At 43.9% G+C, this 17,259-nt stretch overlaps 1 long non-coding RNA gene across 3 annotated transcripts; it reads left to right on the top strand.

Annotated features, from left to right (window-relative positions):
- The first annotated feature begins 988 nt into the window (after positions 1-988).
- Positions 989-16,206, top strand: LOC138356383 (uncharacterized). 3 transcript variants are annotated; one of them, XR_011224428.1, is made up of 5 exons: positions 989-1,040; positions 4,922-5,048; positions 7,304-7,443; positions 7,885-8,008; positions 9,040-16,206. It is a non-coding gene; the product is annotated as an uncharacterized lncRNA (long non-coding RNA). The 3 variants fall into 3 exon arrangements; XR_011224429.1 differs by having other exon boundaries at positions 4,922-7,443; positions 7,925-8,008; XR_011224427.1 differs by having other exon boundaries at positions 4,922-7,443.
- The last annotated feature ends 1,053 nt before the right edge of the window (positions 16,207-17,259 follow it).

The raw sequence follows: 17,259 nt of genomic DNA, 5'->3' as shown, positions 1-17,259 counted from the left end.
GAGAGGCAGCAGGTGTAAGGAGACTTGCCCATCTGTCTCGCCTTGCTCAGGATATACATATATATTGTTCTAGAAATTACGCAACAGGGAGGCCGGGAAGCGCTGTCATTGTATGGCCGCCCACTGCTACACATAGCCTAGTCATTTCCGCCTACTGATGCCCGCTATACTAAATCTAGCTTACTATATATTATATATATGAGAACTACATAAAAAAATATGCTTATTTGTGTACCCAATAATTAGAATTATGATAAGAACTCTTGTGCAAATATAGAAGTAAATTCGTATCTTAGACTTGACTTTTAGGCCTTGAACTTACAAGTAAACCTGAGTACACGAATATCAATGTCTCTGTAAAAAACTCGACTGGATGGTCTTGTAAAATAATAAATATATTGGTTAGATTAGCATTGGTTAGGTGAGGTTTGGTTTGGTTTGGTGGTGGCTTAAGGTCTATCATCTACCTGCATAAAAGTTATTAAGGCCGTGACACTAGCTTACTGATAACCAACAAGTTTATATATGGGGGTATACCAGCTCTCGGTGTAACCTTGTTGGTTAGGCCGTTAATTTGTATAGGGTTTGGGTGAGAGCCGGCTCCTACTTCTATCGCCATTTTTTCCCCGTTCCCTATCCCGCATTTTTCTTCATTATTATTTAATTTATTTCTGTTAGTGAAAAAAATACCCAGTGGACGAAGCTGACTGCCTTGAGATGACAACCCTAACAGTATAATTACATTATACGGTAAATTACCGATTTCTGCATCCATATAAACCGCAAATTAAAAGAAAATCTAATAGCAATGGCACATTTCAGCAGAATATATCCCTCTCTAAATTCGCGCCAAGAACATCCAAAACCAGCCAATAGCAAGGAGCCAGTGCCCTGGTTATAGCCAATCAGAGTACGCCTTACATCCGCGTTACTTGAGCTTCGGCCGTCGACCAATAGGAGGTTGGCTCGAGGGGTCGGCGCGCGGCATCCTTCACTTGCCCGGGGGCTCTCGAAGGGGGAAGACGAGGCAGCGAACACAGGTGAGGACTTTTACGTTTTTTTCTCGGTTTGTCGTGATTTAACTTATTAATAACGCTATCAGTACTACCAGAAGGTCATTCAGAGCGAGTATTGCAAAGCCAAAGGCATCACAGCCAAGATATATATACAAATCTTTGAAATTAGGAGATTTTAGCAACCGGGTCTTCTGGTGAGGGCGCTTTTCCCCTATCCAGCCCAGATCAGCTATTGATGACTAACATTAACTTTTGTTTCCACGCACCGGTGTGATTTATGGCAGGATTTTATTTGATGTATTTGTCATTGTATAATTTAACTATGGTAAATCCACGTTCCATGGGACTTCAGTAAGTAACGTGACTTCTCATATCTATATATGCGACTTCAGTAACGTCTCATACAAGTGACTTCAGTAACGTGCCTTGACATTTATTATGTAGCATATGTTAGTAAGTAATTTGCATTCCCATATACATGTGACTTCAGTAACGTGCCTTCTCATATACATGACCAGTAACGTGCCTTCTCATATATGTGACTTCAGTAACGTGCCTTGACATTTAAGTAGCATATGTAAGTAACGTGCATTCCCATATACACGTGACTTCAGTAACGTGCCTTCTCATATACATGACCAGTAACGTGCCTTCTCATATATGACTAGTAACGTGCCTTCTCATATACATGCGACTTCAGTAACGTGCCTTCTCATATACATGTGACTTCAGTAACGTGCCGTCTCATACATGTGACTTCAGTAACGTGCCTTCTCATACATGTGACTTCAGTAACGTGCCTTGTCATATACATTTGACTTCAGTAACTTTCCTTGTCATATACATGTGACTTCAGTAACGTGCCTTCTCATACATGAGACTTCAGTAACGTACCTTCCCATACATGTGACATCAGTAACGTGCCTTCTCATATACATGTGACTTCAGTAACATGCCTTCTCACATATATGTGACTTAAGTAACGTATTCTCATACATGTGACTTCAGTAACGTGCGTTGTCATATATGACTGAAGGACCTCATACATGTGACTTCAGTAGCGTGTCTTGTCATATGTGACTTACGTAATGTGCCTTCTCATACATGTGACTTAAATAACTTACCTTCTCATATACATGTGACTTCAGTAACGTGCCATGTCATATATGTGACTTAAGTAACGTGCCCTCTCATAAATGTGATTTCAGTAACGTGCCTTCTCATACATGTGATTTCAGTAATGTGCCTTCTCTTATACATGTGACTTCAGTAACGTACCTTGTCATATATATAATATATTTATATATATATATATTTATATTATATAATATATAATATATGTATTATATATATTATATATAATATATATATTTATATAATATATATATATGACTTGAGTAACGTGCCTTCTCATATACACGTGACTTAAGTAACGTGCCTTCTCATACATGTGACTTCAGTAACGTGCCTTCTCATACATTTGACCTAAGTAACGTGCCTTCTCATATACATGTGACTTCAGTAACGTGCTTTCTCATACATGTGACTTAAGTAATGCGTTTTCTCATATATGTGACTTAAGTAACGTGCCTTGTCATGTGACTTAAGTAACGTGCCTTGTCATGTGACTTAAGTAACGTGCCTTGTCATGTGACTTAAGTAACGTGCCTTGTCATGTGACTTAAGTAACGTGCCTTGTCATGTGACTTAGGTAACGTGCCTTGTCATGTGACTTAGGTAACGTGCCTTGTCATGTGACTTAAGTAACGTGCCTTCTCATATATATGTGACTTCAGTAATGTGCCTTGTCATATATGTGATTTAAGTAACGTGCCTTCTCATATACATGTGACTTCAGTAATGTGCCTTCTCATATATATATATACATGACTTCAATATGTAACGTGCCACGCTTTTGCACTTTTTCCTCTCTTCCCTGTCTTCTCTATTCTTCACTTCTCTTCCATCTCCTCTCCCTTCTCTCTCCTGTCCTCTTTTCTACCCTCTTCCTCTCCCCTCCTACATCTCTTCTCTTCTCTCAATCACCACTTCCCCTCTCTTCTCCCAATCTCTTCACTCCATTCCTTTGTGTTTCCTCTCCTGTCCTTTCTCTCTTCCTCTTTCTCCCTCTCCTTTCTTCTCTTCCCTCTTCCTCTTTTCCCTCCCTTTTTCTTTGCTCCCTCTTTCCTTTCCTTCTTTCCCTATTCATATCTCTCCACCTTACTCTATTCTCCCTTCATTCTCTTTTGTCACTCCTCTCGTCTCCCCTTCATTCCTTTCTCCTCCCTCTTCTCACTCCTCTGCTTTCCTCCTATATCCTCCCTCTGGTTATTTCTGCCCTCCTTTTTTCCTCCCTCTCCTTTCCTCTTTTCTCTTACTCCTTTTTTGCCTCCCTTTTACTCTTTTCTCCTTGCCACTCCTTTCCACTCTTACTTATTTCCTTCTCCCGTCTCTTCTATCCTCTCTCCATTCATCTCTCATTCGTCTCCTCTCCTTTATCTTTACTCCACATTCACGTCTCCCGTCCTTTCTCTCACCTTCATCTCCTCCCTCGTTCTCCTTTCTTCATTCTTCCTTTCTTTCTCCTTTGCTCCTTCTTTCCTTTCCTCTTCTCCCTATTCATATCTTTCAGTTCTTTCTCACCTCATGTCACTCTTCTCCTCCCGTCCTTTCCGTTCTCCCCATTCCTCTCATTTCACTCTTTTCATTCGTCTTTCACTCCTCTCTGGCTATTCTCCTTTCTCCAATCTTCTCCTTTCCTCTCCATTCATAGCTCAATCCTCTTTTACTCTCTCCACTCATATCTCACTCGTCTCTTCTCCCATCCTTTCCTTTCCCTCACTCGCTTTCCCCTCCCTCATTTTTCTCTTCTCATTTTCTCTCATCTCATCTCTCTCAACTCATATCTCACTTCTCGCATCTTTTCTCGCCCCACCTCTTCCGGTCCCTAGTTTCTCCTCTCCTCTCCCTCTTTTCTCTTCAAGTCTTATCCTCTCCCTCTTTCCTCTAATATTTCTCAGCTCTCATCTTCCGTTCTCGTATCTCTTTTTGTCGACCTTTTTCCTCTTATTGTGTCCGTACCATCACCCATTTTCCTCTTCTCGTCTCCTCCTTACCCTCTTTTCTCTGTTATCTATTAATTTCTGTCCTCCCTCTTCTCTCAGTCCTCTCCTCTATTTCTCCCCTTTACTCTCCTTTCAATTTTTCTACTTTATCCTCTTGCCTCCTATATCCACTCCCTATCTTTCATCTCCTCTTCTTTGTCCCCACTCTACTCCTTCCTCTCCTTTATCTCATAACTTCTTTATCTTATTTCCTCTTTTCTATTTTTTATTCATCTCATAAATTTTATCCCTGCCCTTGTGTGTCAGTGCGCATTAGAAATTTGTAAATTGAAACATGTATAATTTAATGTAGTTGATTATAACTGATATATATGTGCTTCAGCCTTCAGTTTTATTGTCTAGTGTATGATTCTCTGTCCTGTGTGACAATGAATACCAGCATCATCCTCACTCTAATAAGGCCTAATTCAATTACGCAGATTCGGCAAAATTTTAATTCAATTTTGTCAGTAAAGATGTTAATAATAATTTCTCATCCCTCTTATTTCCTCTCCTCTTTCCCCTTTCCCTTTCCTCATCCCTCTTTCTCCTTACTCTCCTCTCATCCCTCTCTTTCTCCTCCTTACTCTCCTCTCATCCCTCTCTTTCTCCTCCTTACTCTCCTCTCATCCCTCTCTTTCTCCTCCTTACTCTCCTCTCATTCCTCTCCTCTTTCTCCTTACTCATCTCTCGTGTCCTCTCCTCTCCTCTCCCTTTTTCTCTTCTGTCTTCTCTTTTTCTTTCTTTTTTCTTAATGGATATACAGTATTGTATATATACAGAATATTTATTTATTTCTAGAATGCTTACTCTTCTGACTTGCTTGAGCCGTGAAAGACGTGAGCGAACTCAACAAGAGGTGGTCGAACTCTGCAAGATATGCTGCTTCTAGATATTGTTTTTAAGACTTGACGGATGTTTCTCTCAGGTAGGCTTTTAAATTTATATTTTGGGCAACTTCATTCCCATTCTTTGGTCAGGCTGTTCCTGGTAGGGGACTTGGCTGTTCTCACCTCCTAGGATAGCCTTGGTGGGGGTGGGTGTTATCCAACTCCAGGATAGCTCTTGGGGCCCTCGATCTTGGCCTTGGGCAGCCTTAATGGTTGTACTTGACCCCGGCGGAACACCAATCGCTGCTAGCCAGGGGGAAGGAGGTACTCTCCTCCCTAGGCTAGCCTTGGTGGGGTTGAGTGTTAACCTACTCCAGGATAGCTCTTGGGGCCCTCTTGGCCTTGGGCAGCCTTAATGGTTGTACTTGACCCCGGCGGAACACCAATCGCTGCTAGCCAGGGGGAAGGAGGTACTCTCCTCCCTAGGCTAGCCTTGGTGGGGTTGAGTGTTAACCTACTCCAGGATAGCCCTTGGGGCCCTCTTGGCCTTGGGCAGCCTTAATGGTTGTACTTGACCCCGGCGGAACACCAATCGCTGCTAGCCAGGGGGAAGGAGGTACTCTCCTCCCTAGGCTAGCCTTGGTGGGGTTGAGTGTTAACCTACTCCAGGATAGCCCTTGGGGCCCTCTTGGCCTTGGGCAGCCTTAATGGTTGTACTTAACCCTGGCGGGACTCCATTCCCTGCTAGCCAGGGAGGAGGGGGGGGGGTCCTCTTCCCCTGGCTAGTCTTCATTCTGCAGCAAACCTTGTTTGCTCCATTTCACCACAGCAGGGTACTTCACTGCAAGCTTCGGAGCTTCTTCAACTCTACTAGCCTTGGAAGTTTATTTTCCTCTTCGACTACCGATGGAGCACCTCTTCACCTCCAGGTTACTTTTGGGGCTACAATTACCTCCAAATTAGTCATGGCGATTATCCTCCCCAGTATCCATGATTGGGATCCCATGTCCCTTCTGGTGTCCATAGAGGCTAGATTTGTTTCTAGCAGTTTAACCATTTCAAAATTATTTTTTATGCACTTTAATTGTTTTATTAAAATGCTAATAATTGTTATTTTTGTTTACAGCTTATTTCCCTTATAATTATATCCGTATAACCTAATCACCTGTATTTTTATAATGGTTTGCATGTAACCTATTTATTTTTTCAATTGCTTTGTGTATAACCTAAATATTTATGCACATGCTTTCCATGTAGTCTAATCATTTATCAATAGATTTCCCCTACAGGTTAATAATGTTTTGTAATAGTTTTCATTACTATTACCGAATTTTGTGATTCCTTTCCGTATAGGATGTTATATTTTTTGTACAGGATAATTTTTTATAGTATGCTTTTTCCCTAACACCATATTAATTTTTTTCCTGCAGAATACTAATTTTTCCCTTCCAGCATAAAAAAATTTTTCTTTACAGAATTTAAATGATTTTCTTTTCACCATATTAATTATATTTTTTGTACTTTCAGCTACTAATTTTTTTTCCTTCCACAACTTAAATGTTTTTCCTTTCAACATGCTAAATGTCTTACTTTTCAGCATAATTGATTTTGTTCTATTGCCTAGCATTATTTATATTATTTGCCCGTTAAGCGTATTAATTTTTGTATTATTACCTTGGCCTAATTAATGCTAAATTGTTCTAACACCATATTAATTTTTTCCCTGCAGAATAAAAATTTCTCCCTTCCAGCATACCATTTTTTATCTTTCAGAATTTACAGAATTTAAATGATTATCTTTTCAGCATATTAATTTTTTTTTTACTTTCAGCTACTAATTTTTTCCTCCCACAACTTTTAATGTTTTTCCTTTCATAATTGTCTGCCTTTCAGCATAATTTATTTTGTTTTATTGCTTTGTATTAATTTTTGCCCGTTAATCATATTAATTTTTGTATTATTACCTGTAGCTTAATGCATGTTGAATTGTTTTTCTGCTCAATACAGTTTGTTAATTTAAAATTATGTATTTATACTAGTTTTCTTTCAGCTTAATCATTTAAATGTTTAAATTACAGATTTATAATTTTGTTACTGGATTGCTTTCTTGTACTCGAATAATTTCTTTATTGATTTCTTTATTGTATCTATAATCTAATGTACATTGTACAATCTAATAATTGTATCTAATAATTTTATTATTATATGACCGTCATAATTTTTAGAACGTTTCAGTTTAGTCGTGTTTGCATTATTTTTCATTGAAATGTGTATCATTTATGAGTTATATACACATTTATTGGTGTGACACAGTGGATGTTGTATGTTTCATTTGGTCACTTATATTGAGCAGCATTTGGTCCGGTCAGTAACTGGATGAATGACTACATAGACAGCCTCGCCCATGTTGGTATACCAGTCCAGTATCCAGATGGACTCTAGAGGGCTAACTGGTTCAGTTAACATCATTATGGTCTACAATCTACATAATAGGTAGGCGTCCTTTAGTTTATCTTATTCAATAAAGTGTAAATTTTGTTATCAAAATATATGCATATGATATTTAAGTGTATTAAATATTTTATTAACTTGCTTGTGATGAGCATTACTAATAATAACATGAACAAAATTACTAAGTAAAAATATTTAGTCATTTACGTTTTTTCAAATACAGTGAATGACTTTAGAACCAGTAAGTTCTTACATTGGATTTGTTACGCGTTAATGATGGTTTCAGACGATCTTCGGTCATTACCATAGCAGACATATGTCAACTGTTCATATTTTCGATTTGGGAGCGTTGTATTTAATTGTGGAAGCCACAGTATTATGACGATGAGTTAACCATTAATCCATCCATCATGATGAGTCAATCAATTAACCATCATGATGAGTCAATTTATTACAATATTTAATAAAGCAAATAGTTTGCAGTTGCATTGTCTTCATTGCTGAAATTCAAGTCTACTCGCAGCCGTGGAGGACTTCAAGCGAGGACACTACCTGCTTAACATTTGTCATTCGAGAAAGAGAATTCAGCCGGCTGTAATGTTTTAGTGTAAGTATTGCACAATATTTAATTAAAAAGCTTGAACAGTAATTTTAGTTGAAGCAAAAGACAACTTATAGTGATATAAATTAACATGGTAAAACTAGTGTTTGTTATTGGTTTCTCAATATGGCAACCCCACAATGTTACAGAAAGCCTTATATGCAGCCTGCTCCCCGCAACATTGAATGAAAATAGGAAGAGGCATTGAGAACCTCTTGGCTAAATATTAAATCCTATGAAAATGGGAAATTTAGATACAAACATTGAGAACCTCTTGGCTAAATATTAAATCCTATGAAAATGGGAAATTTAGATACAAACATTGAGAACCTCTTGGCTAAATATTAAATCTCATGTAAATGGGGAATTTAGATACAAATTTTCTATAATTAAGAACATGTGATAGTATTTAGTGAGGTAGACAAAGACACCAGCTAAGATTGCGGAGAGGTCAAAACCCACATTTTGGACAGTTAATGGAAGAGATGTAGCTGGATCTTGGACAATTAATGAAAGAGATGTAGCTGGATCTTGGACAATTAATGGAAGAGATATAGCTGGATCTTGGACACTTAATGGAAGAGATGCAGAGGGTTAAGGACGGACATATAGAGCTAACCGTACCAGTTTAACTTAATTATGTCCTCCATAGTAGGTAGACCTATATTGATTTGTATTATTAAATTGTAAAATTTTTAAGCAAAGTAGTATATGCATATGAAATTTAAGTATTCTTTTAATAACTTTCTTGTGACATTAATCACTATAATTACTTAACTAAAGTGGTTAGTAAAATCATTGTTATTTACGTTTTTCAAATAGTCAATGACTTAAAAACCAGTAAGCTCCTGCATTGAATTTCCTGCGTTGAATTTCTAGAGTTTGAGGTTTTCATACCATCTTCGGTCATTACCATAGACATGTCAACTGTTTTCATTTTCGTTTTGTGAGCATTGTATTTAATTGTTGAAGTCACAGTATTATGACGCATTAATCACATCAATGTATTAAAATATTTAAAAGCATATATTTTGCAGATGCAGTCTTCAATGCTGAAATTTAAGTCTACTCGCAGCCGTGGAGGACTTAAAGCGAGGGCACTACCAGTTTAACCTATGTCATTCGAGGAAGAAAATTCAGCCGACTGCAATATTTTAGTGTAAGTATTGCACAGTATTTAATTACAAATTTGAAAAGTAAATTAGTAAACGCTAAAGATGAATTATCAGTGATATAGTCCCGGATATGGTGAAATTAATATTGTAAAACTAGGGTTTGTTATTAGTTTCTCAATCTGGCAACTCCAACAATGTTAAAAGAAGCCCCACATGCAGCTTGCTCCCTGCAACATTCAATGAAAATAGGAAGAGGCATTGTGAACCTCTTTGCAAAGTACCTAATCCCATGAAAATGGGAAATTGGATATTAATTTTCCATGATTAAGGATTTAATTATTAAATATTTCTTTGGATATTAATTTTCCATGTTGAAGGATTTAATTATTCAATATTTAGTATTTTATTCAGATATAGTATAGTGTTGCAAAGATTCTGTGAGGAGGTCAAGAGCCACGTTTTGATAGCTAATGAAAGAAACATAGCTGTTTAATGATGGATTGATTTTCAGAATTTACTACAAAACAAATTAGAAACTTAGAAAATTTAAGTTTATTATACTAAACCAAACCTAAATAGAGCCATCTTGACTTAATTTAATCAAATTTATTAAAGGCTCCCTGTGATGGCCTAGATACGAGGAAATGGGTAATAGAATAGATGTTAGGGACTAGACGATGGTTTAGACACTAGTGTCTACAATGATGGAAAAAGAGGCGAGGGAATGGGTTATGCATTACTTGCGAGGGCATTAGGTGATGGGATGGGGCCACAGGTAAGGGATTGGTTGATGGGGTCTGATGCGGATGACTGGGTGATAGGGACTGGCTGATGGGGTCTGATGCGGATGCCTGGGTGATAGGGACTAGCTGATGGGGTCTGATGCGGATGCCTGGGTGATAGGGACTGGCTGATGGGGTCTGATGTGGATGCCTGGGTGATAGGGACTGGCTGATGGGGTCTGAGGCGAGGGGCCGAGTTATAGATGAAGCAAGTGTGGGTGATGGGCCAGAGGCTAGGGCCTGGAGGATAGGCTACAGGCGAGTCTGGATGATGGGCTATAGGCGAGGGTCTGGACTTATGGTTTACAGGCGAGGGGTCTGGACGATGGGCTACAGGCGAGGGTCTGGCCAATGGGCTACAGGCGAGTCTGGACGATGGGTTATAGGCGAGTGTCTGGGTAATGGGCTATTGGCAAGGGCCTGGACGATGGGCTACAGGCGAGGGGTCTGGACGATGGGCTATAGGCGAGGGGTCTGAACGATGGGCTATAGGCGAGGGGTCTGGACAATGGGCCACAAGAAGGGCCATAGGCTAGGATCTGGGGTGATAGTCCATAGGCTAAATGGTGATGGTCCACAGGCTAAGGTAAATGGCAAAGTCCTGGATGATGTCCTAGAGGCTAGAGTTTGGGTGATGGGCTACAGGCGAGGGTCTCTGCGATGGGCTGTAGGCGAGAACTTGGACGATAGGCCATAGGCGAGGGCCTGGGCGATGGGCTTCATGTGAGGGCCTGCACGATGGGCTATAGGTGAGGGGCCTGGATGATGGGCTACAGGTGAGGGCCTTGACGATATGCTACAGGCGAGGCCTTGACGATGGGCTATAGGCGAGGCCTTGGACAAAAGGCTATAGGCGAGGGTCTGGACAAAGGGCTATTAGGCGAGGACTTTGTTAATGGTTCCTCGGGCCTTGTCGATGATCCACAGGCTAGGATCTGGATGTTGGTCTTCAGGCTAAATGGTGGTGGGCCACAAGGATGGGCGAGGGAGAAGAGCATTCAGGCAAAGGTCCTGAGTGATGTACCTCGGCCACGGGACCTCGCGGCTGAGTGGACAGCGCTCGGGGGTCGTAGTTCTAAGGGTCCGGGTTCGATTCTCGGCCGAAGTAGAAATATTTGTTGGCCGTAGTCGAGGGTCGAGGAGTCTTGAGTGATGGGTTAGATGTGAATGCCTTTATTGGTGGTCATAGGCAAGGAATCTGGATGATGGACTGAGGCAAGGGGGTCTGGATGATAGACTGAGGTCTGAGCGAGAGGCGAGTAAGTTTTTGATGGTTTAGAGGCGAAAACCTTTGTGATGTGCTAAATGAAAGAGCCTGGGTGATGAGCCACAAGCGATGACATTGGATGATGGACTTTAGGCGAGGGTTTGTGATGGGCCTTAGGTGAGAGCTACGGTAACGGGCGAGGGTGTATCGGTGATGGGCTGCACGCAATGGTCTCTGTGGTGGGCCACAGGCGAGGTTATAGGTGAGGGGCTCGTTTATAGGCATTCACGTGAGAACGTGAACGATAGGCAACACGCAAGGGCCTGCGTGATGGCGTCAAAGGCTAGGGGTCTAGGCGATAGGCCACAGTTGAGGGCCTTCGTGATGGAGAATGATCAAGGATCTAGATGATGGGCTACAGGCAAGGGCCTGAATGATGTCCAATAGGCTAGTCTGGGTGATGGGTTAGATGCGAGGGTCTGGGTGATGGGCAACAGGCGAGGCCCTGGGTGGGAATATGGCCTAGGTTTATAGGCCACATGTGAGGGCCTAGATTATGGGCCACATGATCTCGGCGGGGGGCCTGGGTGAAGGTCTAGGAAATTGGTCACGGGCGAGGGCCTGGGTGTTAAGTCACTGTGAAAGACCTGTATGGTAGGCCACGGTAGAGAGTCTAGGTAATGGGCTGGAGTCGAGTGCGTTATGATGGACTATAAGCGGGGGGCTGGATGATCATCGAGAAGCAAACGACTGGAAGTTGCATATTATCCATGTCAATGGCATGGATAATATGCTTCATGCGAAGTCCTGGGTGATGGACTAGAAGTGAGAACCAAGGTAATAAGACAAGAAGCTAGGGACCTTCGTGATAGACAACAACCGAGGGACCTGGGTGATGGACTAGAATTAAGAACCTAGGCGGTTTTGGGTAATGGACTAGGAGTGAGGGCTTGCCAAGAATGTTTCTTGTCCCAAGCGGATGCTATTCTTACCAAATGTCTTCTAACATATATCCAGTGAGGCTCCTCTTATGAGTCTGCCCGACGGGATATTATTCTTATCAAACCTAACTATCCTACAACCTAGTTAACCTAAAATTACCTTCCTTTTCCCTGGTGAGACTTTGTCCGATGAGGCTCCTCTTATGAGTCTGCCCGATGTGATATTGCTCATCTAACCTCATTTTCCTTGACCTAGTAAACCTAAATATCCCACTGAACCTTATAACTAGCACCGCATTTAGGACAAAATATTCAAAAGCTTAGAATCGATCTTAGCTCCGTGATGGGCCACAATCGGGGTGTCTGAATGATAGACTAAGAGGTAAGGGCCTGGGTGTTCAACTAGGAGTTAGTGCTTCAGAGATGGTAGACTAGAGGCAAGGTCCTTTGTCATTCGCAACAGGCGATGGTTAGAGTTGATGGGCCTGGACCTGGGTAATAGGATAGGCACTGTGTGATGGGCTAAAGGCTAAGGCCTGAATGATATCCAAGAGGCTAGTCAGGGTGATAGGCTACAGGCTAAGGCCTGGATGATATCCTAGAGGCTGGAGTCAGGGTGATGGGCTACAGGCTAAGGCCTGGATGATGTCTAGAGATTAGAGGCAGGGTGATGGGCTCCAGGCTAAGGCCTGGATGATGTTCTACAGGCAGGGTGATGGGCTACAGGTTAAGGACTAGATGATGTATAGAGACTAGAGGCAGGGTGATGGGCTACAGGTTAAGGACTAGATGATGTATAGAGACTAGAGGCAGGGTGATGGGCTCCAGGCTAAGGCCTGGATGATGTCTAGAGACTAGAGGCAGGGTTATGGGCTACAGGCTAAGGCCTGGATGATGTTCTATAGGCAGGGTGATGGGCTACAGGCTAAAGCCTGGATGATGTCCAAGAAGCTAGTGAGGGTGATGGGCTCCAGGCTAAGGCCTGGATGATGTTCTAGAGGGAGGGTGATGGGCAACAGGTTAAGGACTAGATGATGTATAGAGACTAGAGGCAGGGTGATGGGCTCCAGGCTAAGGCCTGGATGATGTCCAAGAAGCTAGTGAGGGTGATGGGCTCCAGGCTAAGGCCTGGATGATGTTCTAGAGGGAGGGTGATGGGCTACAGGTTAAGGACTAGATGATGTATAGAGACTAGAGGCAGGGTGATGGGCTCCAGGCTAAGGCCTGAATGATGTTCTATAGGCAGGGTGATGGGCTACAGGCTAAGGCCTGGATGATGTTCTATAGGCAGGTTGATGGGCTACAGGCTAAGGCCTGGATGATCTATAATCAGGGTGATGGGCTACAGGCTAAGGCCTGGATGATGTTCTATAGGCAGGGTGATGGGCTACAGGCTAAGGCCTGGATGATGTCCAAGAAGCTAGTGAGGGTGATGGGCTACAGGCTAAGGCCTGGATGATGTTCTTTAGGCAGGGTGATGGGCTACAGGCTAAGGCCTGGATGATGTCCAAGAAGCTAGTGAGGGTGATGGGCTACAGGCTAAGGCCTGGATGATGTTCTATAGGCAGGGTGATGGGCTACAGGCTAAGGCCTGGATGATGTTCTATAGGCAGGGTGATGGGCTACAGGCTAAGGCCTGGATGATGTCCAAGAAGCTAGTGAGGGTGATGGGCTACAGGCTAAGGCCTGGATGATGTCTAGAGATTAGAGGCAGGGTGATGGGCTCCAGGCTAAGGCCTGAATGATGTTCTAGAGGGAGGGTGATGGGCTACAGGTTAAGGACTAGATGATGTATAGAGACTAGAGGCAGGGTGATGGGCTCCAGGCTAAGGCCTGAATGATGTTCTATAGGCAGGGTGATGGGCTACAGGCTAAGGCCTGGATGATGTTCTATAGGCAGGTTGATGGGCTACAGGCTAAGGCCTGGATGATCTATAATCAGGGTGATGGGCTACAGGCTAAGGCCTGGATGATGTTCTATAGGCAGGGTGATGGGCTACAGGCTAAGGCCTGGATGATGTCCAAGAAGCTAGTGAGGGTGATGGGCTACAGGCTAAGGCCTGGATGATGTTCTTTAGGCAGGGTGATGGGCTACAGGCTAAGGCCTGGATGATGTCCAAGAAGCTAGTGAGGGTGATGGGCTACAGGCTAAGGCCTGGATGATGTTCTATAGGCAGGGTGATGGGCTACAGGCTAAGGCCTGGATGATGTTCTATAGGCAGGGTGATGGGCTACAGGCTAAGGCCTGGATGATGTCCAAGAAGCTAGTGAGGGTGATGGGCTACAGGCTAAGGCCTGGATGATGTCTAGAGATTAGAGGCAGGGTGATGGGCTCCAGGCTAAGGCCTGAATGATGTTCTAGAGGGAGGGTGATGGGCTACAGGTTAAGGACTAGATGATGTATAGAGACTAGAGGCAGGGTGATGGGCTCCAGGCTAAGGCCTGGATGATGTCTAGAGACTAGAGGCAGGGTGATGGGCTACAGGCTAAAGCCTGGATGATGTCAAAGAAGCTAGTGAGGGTGATGGGCTACAGGCTAAGGCCTGGATGATGTTCTATAGGCAGGATGATGGGCTACAGGCTAAGGCCTGAATGATGTTCTATAGGCAGGGTGATGGGCTACAGGCTAAAGCCTGGATGATGTCCAAGAAGCTAGTGAGGGTGATGGGCTACAGGCTAAGGCCTGGATGATGTTCTATAGGCAGGGTGATGGGCTACAGGCTAAGGCCTGGATGATGTCCAAGAGGCTAGTCAGGGTGATGGGCTACAGGCTAAGGCCTGGATGATGTCTAGAGACTAGAGGCAGGGTGATGGGCTACAGGCTAAGGTCTGGATGATCTAGAGGCTAGAGTCAGGGTGATGGGCTACAGGCTAAGGCCTGGATGATGTCCTAGAGGCTAGTCAGGGTGATGGGCTACTGGTTAAGGCCTGGATGATAGGCTGGAGGCTAGAGTCAGGGTGATGGGCTACAGGCTAAGGCCTAGCTGATGTCTAGAGACCTAAGGCAGGGTGATGGGCTAAGGCCTAAATGATGTCTAGAGACTAGAGGCAGGGTGATGGGCTAAGGCCTAAATGATGTCTAGAGACTAGAGGCAGGGTGATGGGCTACAGGCTAAAGCCTGGAAGATGTCCAAGAAGCTAGTCAGGGTGATGGGCTACAGGCTGAGGCCTGGATGATGTTCTAGAGGCAGGGTGTTGGGCTACAGGCTAAGGCCTAGATGATGTATAGAGACTAGAGGCAGGGTCATGGGCTACAGGCTAAGACCAGGATGATGTCCTAGAGGATAGTCAGGGTGATGGGCTACAGGCTAAGGCCTGGATGATGTCTAGAGTCAGGGTGATGGGCTACAGGCTAACGCCTGGATGATGTCCTAGAGGCTAGTTAGGGTGATGGGCTACAGGCTAAGGCCTGGATAATGTTCTAGAGGCTAGAGACAGGGTGATGGGCTACAGGCTAAGGCCTGGATGATGTCTAGAGGCAGGGTGATGGGCTATAGGTTAAGGTCTTTGTGATATGCTGGAGGCTAGAGTCAGGGTGATGGGCTACAGGCTAAGGCCTGGATGATGTCCTAGAGGCTAGTCAGGGTGATGGGCTACAGGCTAAGGCCTGGATAATGTTCTAGAGGCTAGAGTCAGGGTGATGGGCTACAGGCTAAGGCCTGGATGATGTCCTAGAGGCTAGTCAGGGTGATGGGCTACAGGCTAAGGGCTAGATGATGTATAGAGACTAGAGGCAGGGTGATGGGCTCCAGGCTAAGGCCTGGATGATGTCCTAGAGGCTAGTCAGGGTGATGGGCTACAGGCTAAGGCCTGGATAATGTTCTAGAGGCTAGAGTCAGGGTGATGGGCTACAGGCTAAGGCCTGGATGATGTCTAGAGGCAGGGTGATGGGCTATAGGTTAAGGCCTTTGTGATATGCTGGAGGCTAGAGTCAGGGTGATGGGCTACAGGCTAAGGCCTGGGAGATGTCTAGAGACTAGAGGCAGGGTGATGGGCTACAGGCGAGGGGCTCGTTTATGGGCAATACGCGAGAACGTGAATGATAGGCAACACGCAAGATCCTGCGTGATGGGTAGGACCTCCATTACCCCACACAGGTAGGGGTAATGGATGTGTCGACATGATAAATACACTAGGACGCAGGGAACGCATGATGGACTAGTATCAGGATGATGGGACTTGGGCAAAGGTTTGTGGTGATGGGACTAAGGCGAAGGCTTGGGATGATGGGACTCAGGCGAAGGCTTCGGATGATGGGACTCAGGCAAAGGCTTGGTGCGATAAGGCAAAGGCTTGATGTGATGAGACAAAGGCAAAGGCTTGGTGTGATGAGGCAAAGGCTTGGTGTGATGAGGCGAAGGCTTGGTGTGATGAGACTGGCAAAGTCTTGATGTGATTAGATAAAGGCAAAGGCTTGGTGTGATGAGACAAAGGCGAAGGCTTGGTGTGATGAGACTCTGGCAAAGTCTTGATGAGATGAGATAAAGGCGAAGGCTTGGTGTGATGAGACAAAGGGGAAGGCTTGGTGTGATGAGACAAAGGCGAAGGCTTGGTGTGATGAGACAAAGGCGAAGGCTTGGTGTGATGAGACAAAGGCGAAGGCTTGGTGTGATGAGACAAAGGCGAAGGCTTGGTGTGATGAGACTCTGGCAAAGTCTTGATGAGATGAGATAAAGGCGAAGGCTTGGTGTGATGAGACAAAGACGAAGGCTTGGTGTGAAGAGACTGGCAAAGTCTTGATGAGATGAGATAAAGGCGAAGGCTTGGTGTGATGAGACAAAGGCGAAGGCTTGGTGTGATGAGACTGGCAAAGTCTTGATGTGATGAGATAAAGGCAAAGGCTTGATGTCATGAGACAAAGGCGAAGGCTTGGAGTGATGAGACAAAGACGAAGGCTTGGTGTGATGAGACTGGCAAAGTCTTGATTTGATGAGATAAAGGCAAAGATTTGGTGTGATGAGACTCTGGCAAAGTCTTGTTGTGATGAGATAAAGGCAAAGGCTTGATGTCATGAGACAAAGGCAAAGGCTTGGAGTGATGAGACAAAGACGAAGGCTTGGTGTGATGAGACTGGCAAAGTCTTGATGTGATGAGATAAAGGCAAAGGCTTGGTGTGATGAGACTCTGGCAGTCTTGATGTGATGAGATAAAGGCAAAGGCTTGATGTCATGAGACAAATGCGAAGGCTTGGTGTGATGAGATAAAGGCGAAG

Source organism: Procambarus clarkii, chromosome 72 (assembly GCF_040958095.1).
Source record: "Procambarus clarkii isolate CNS0578487 chromosome 72, FALCON_Pclarkii_2.0, whole genome shotgun sequence".
NCBI classification, from domain to species: domain Eukaryota; kingdom Metazoa; phylum Arthropoda; class Malacostraca; order Decapoda; family Cambaridae; genus Procambarus; species Procambarus clarkii.
This window is presented reverse-complemented; position numbering and strand designations above follow the sequence as displayed.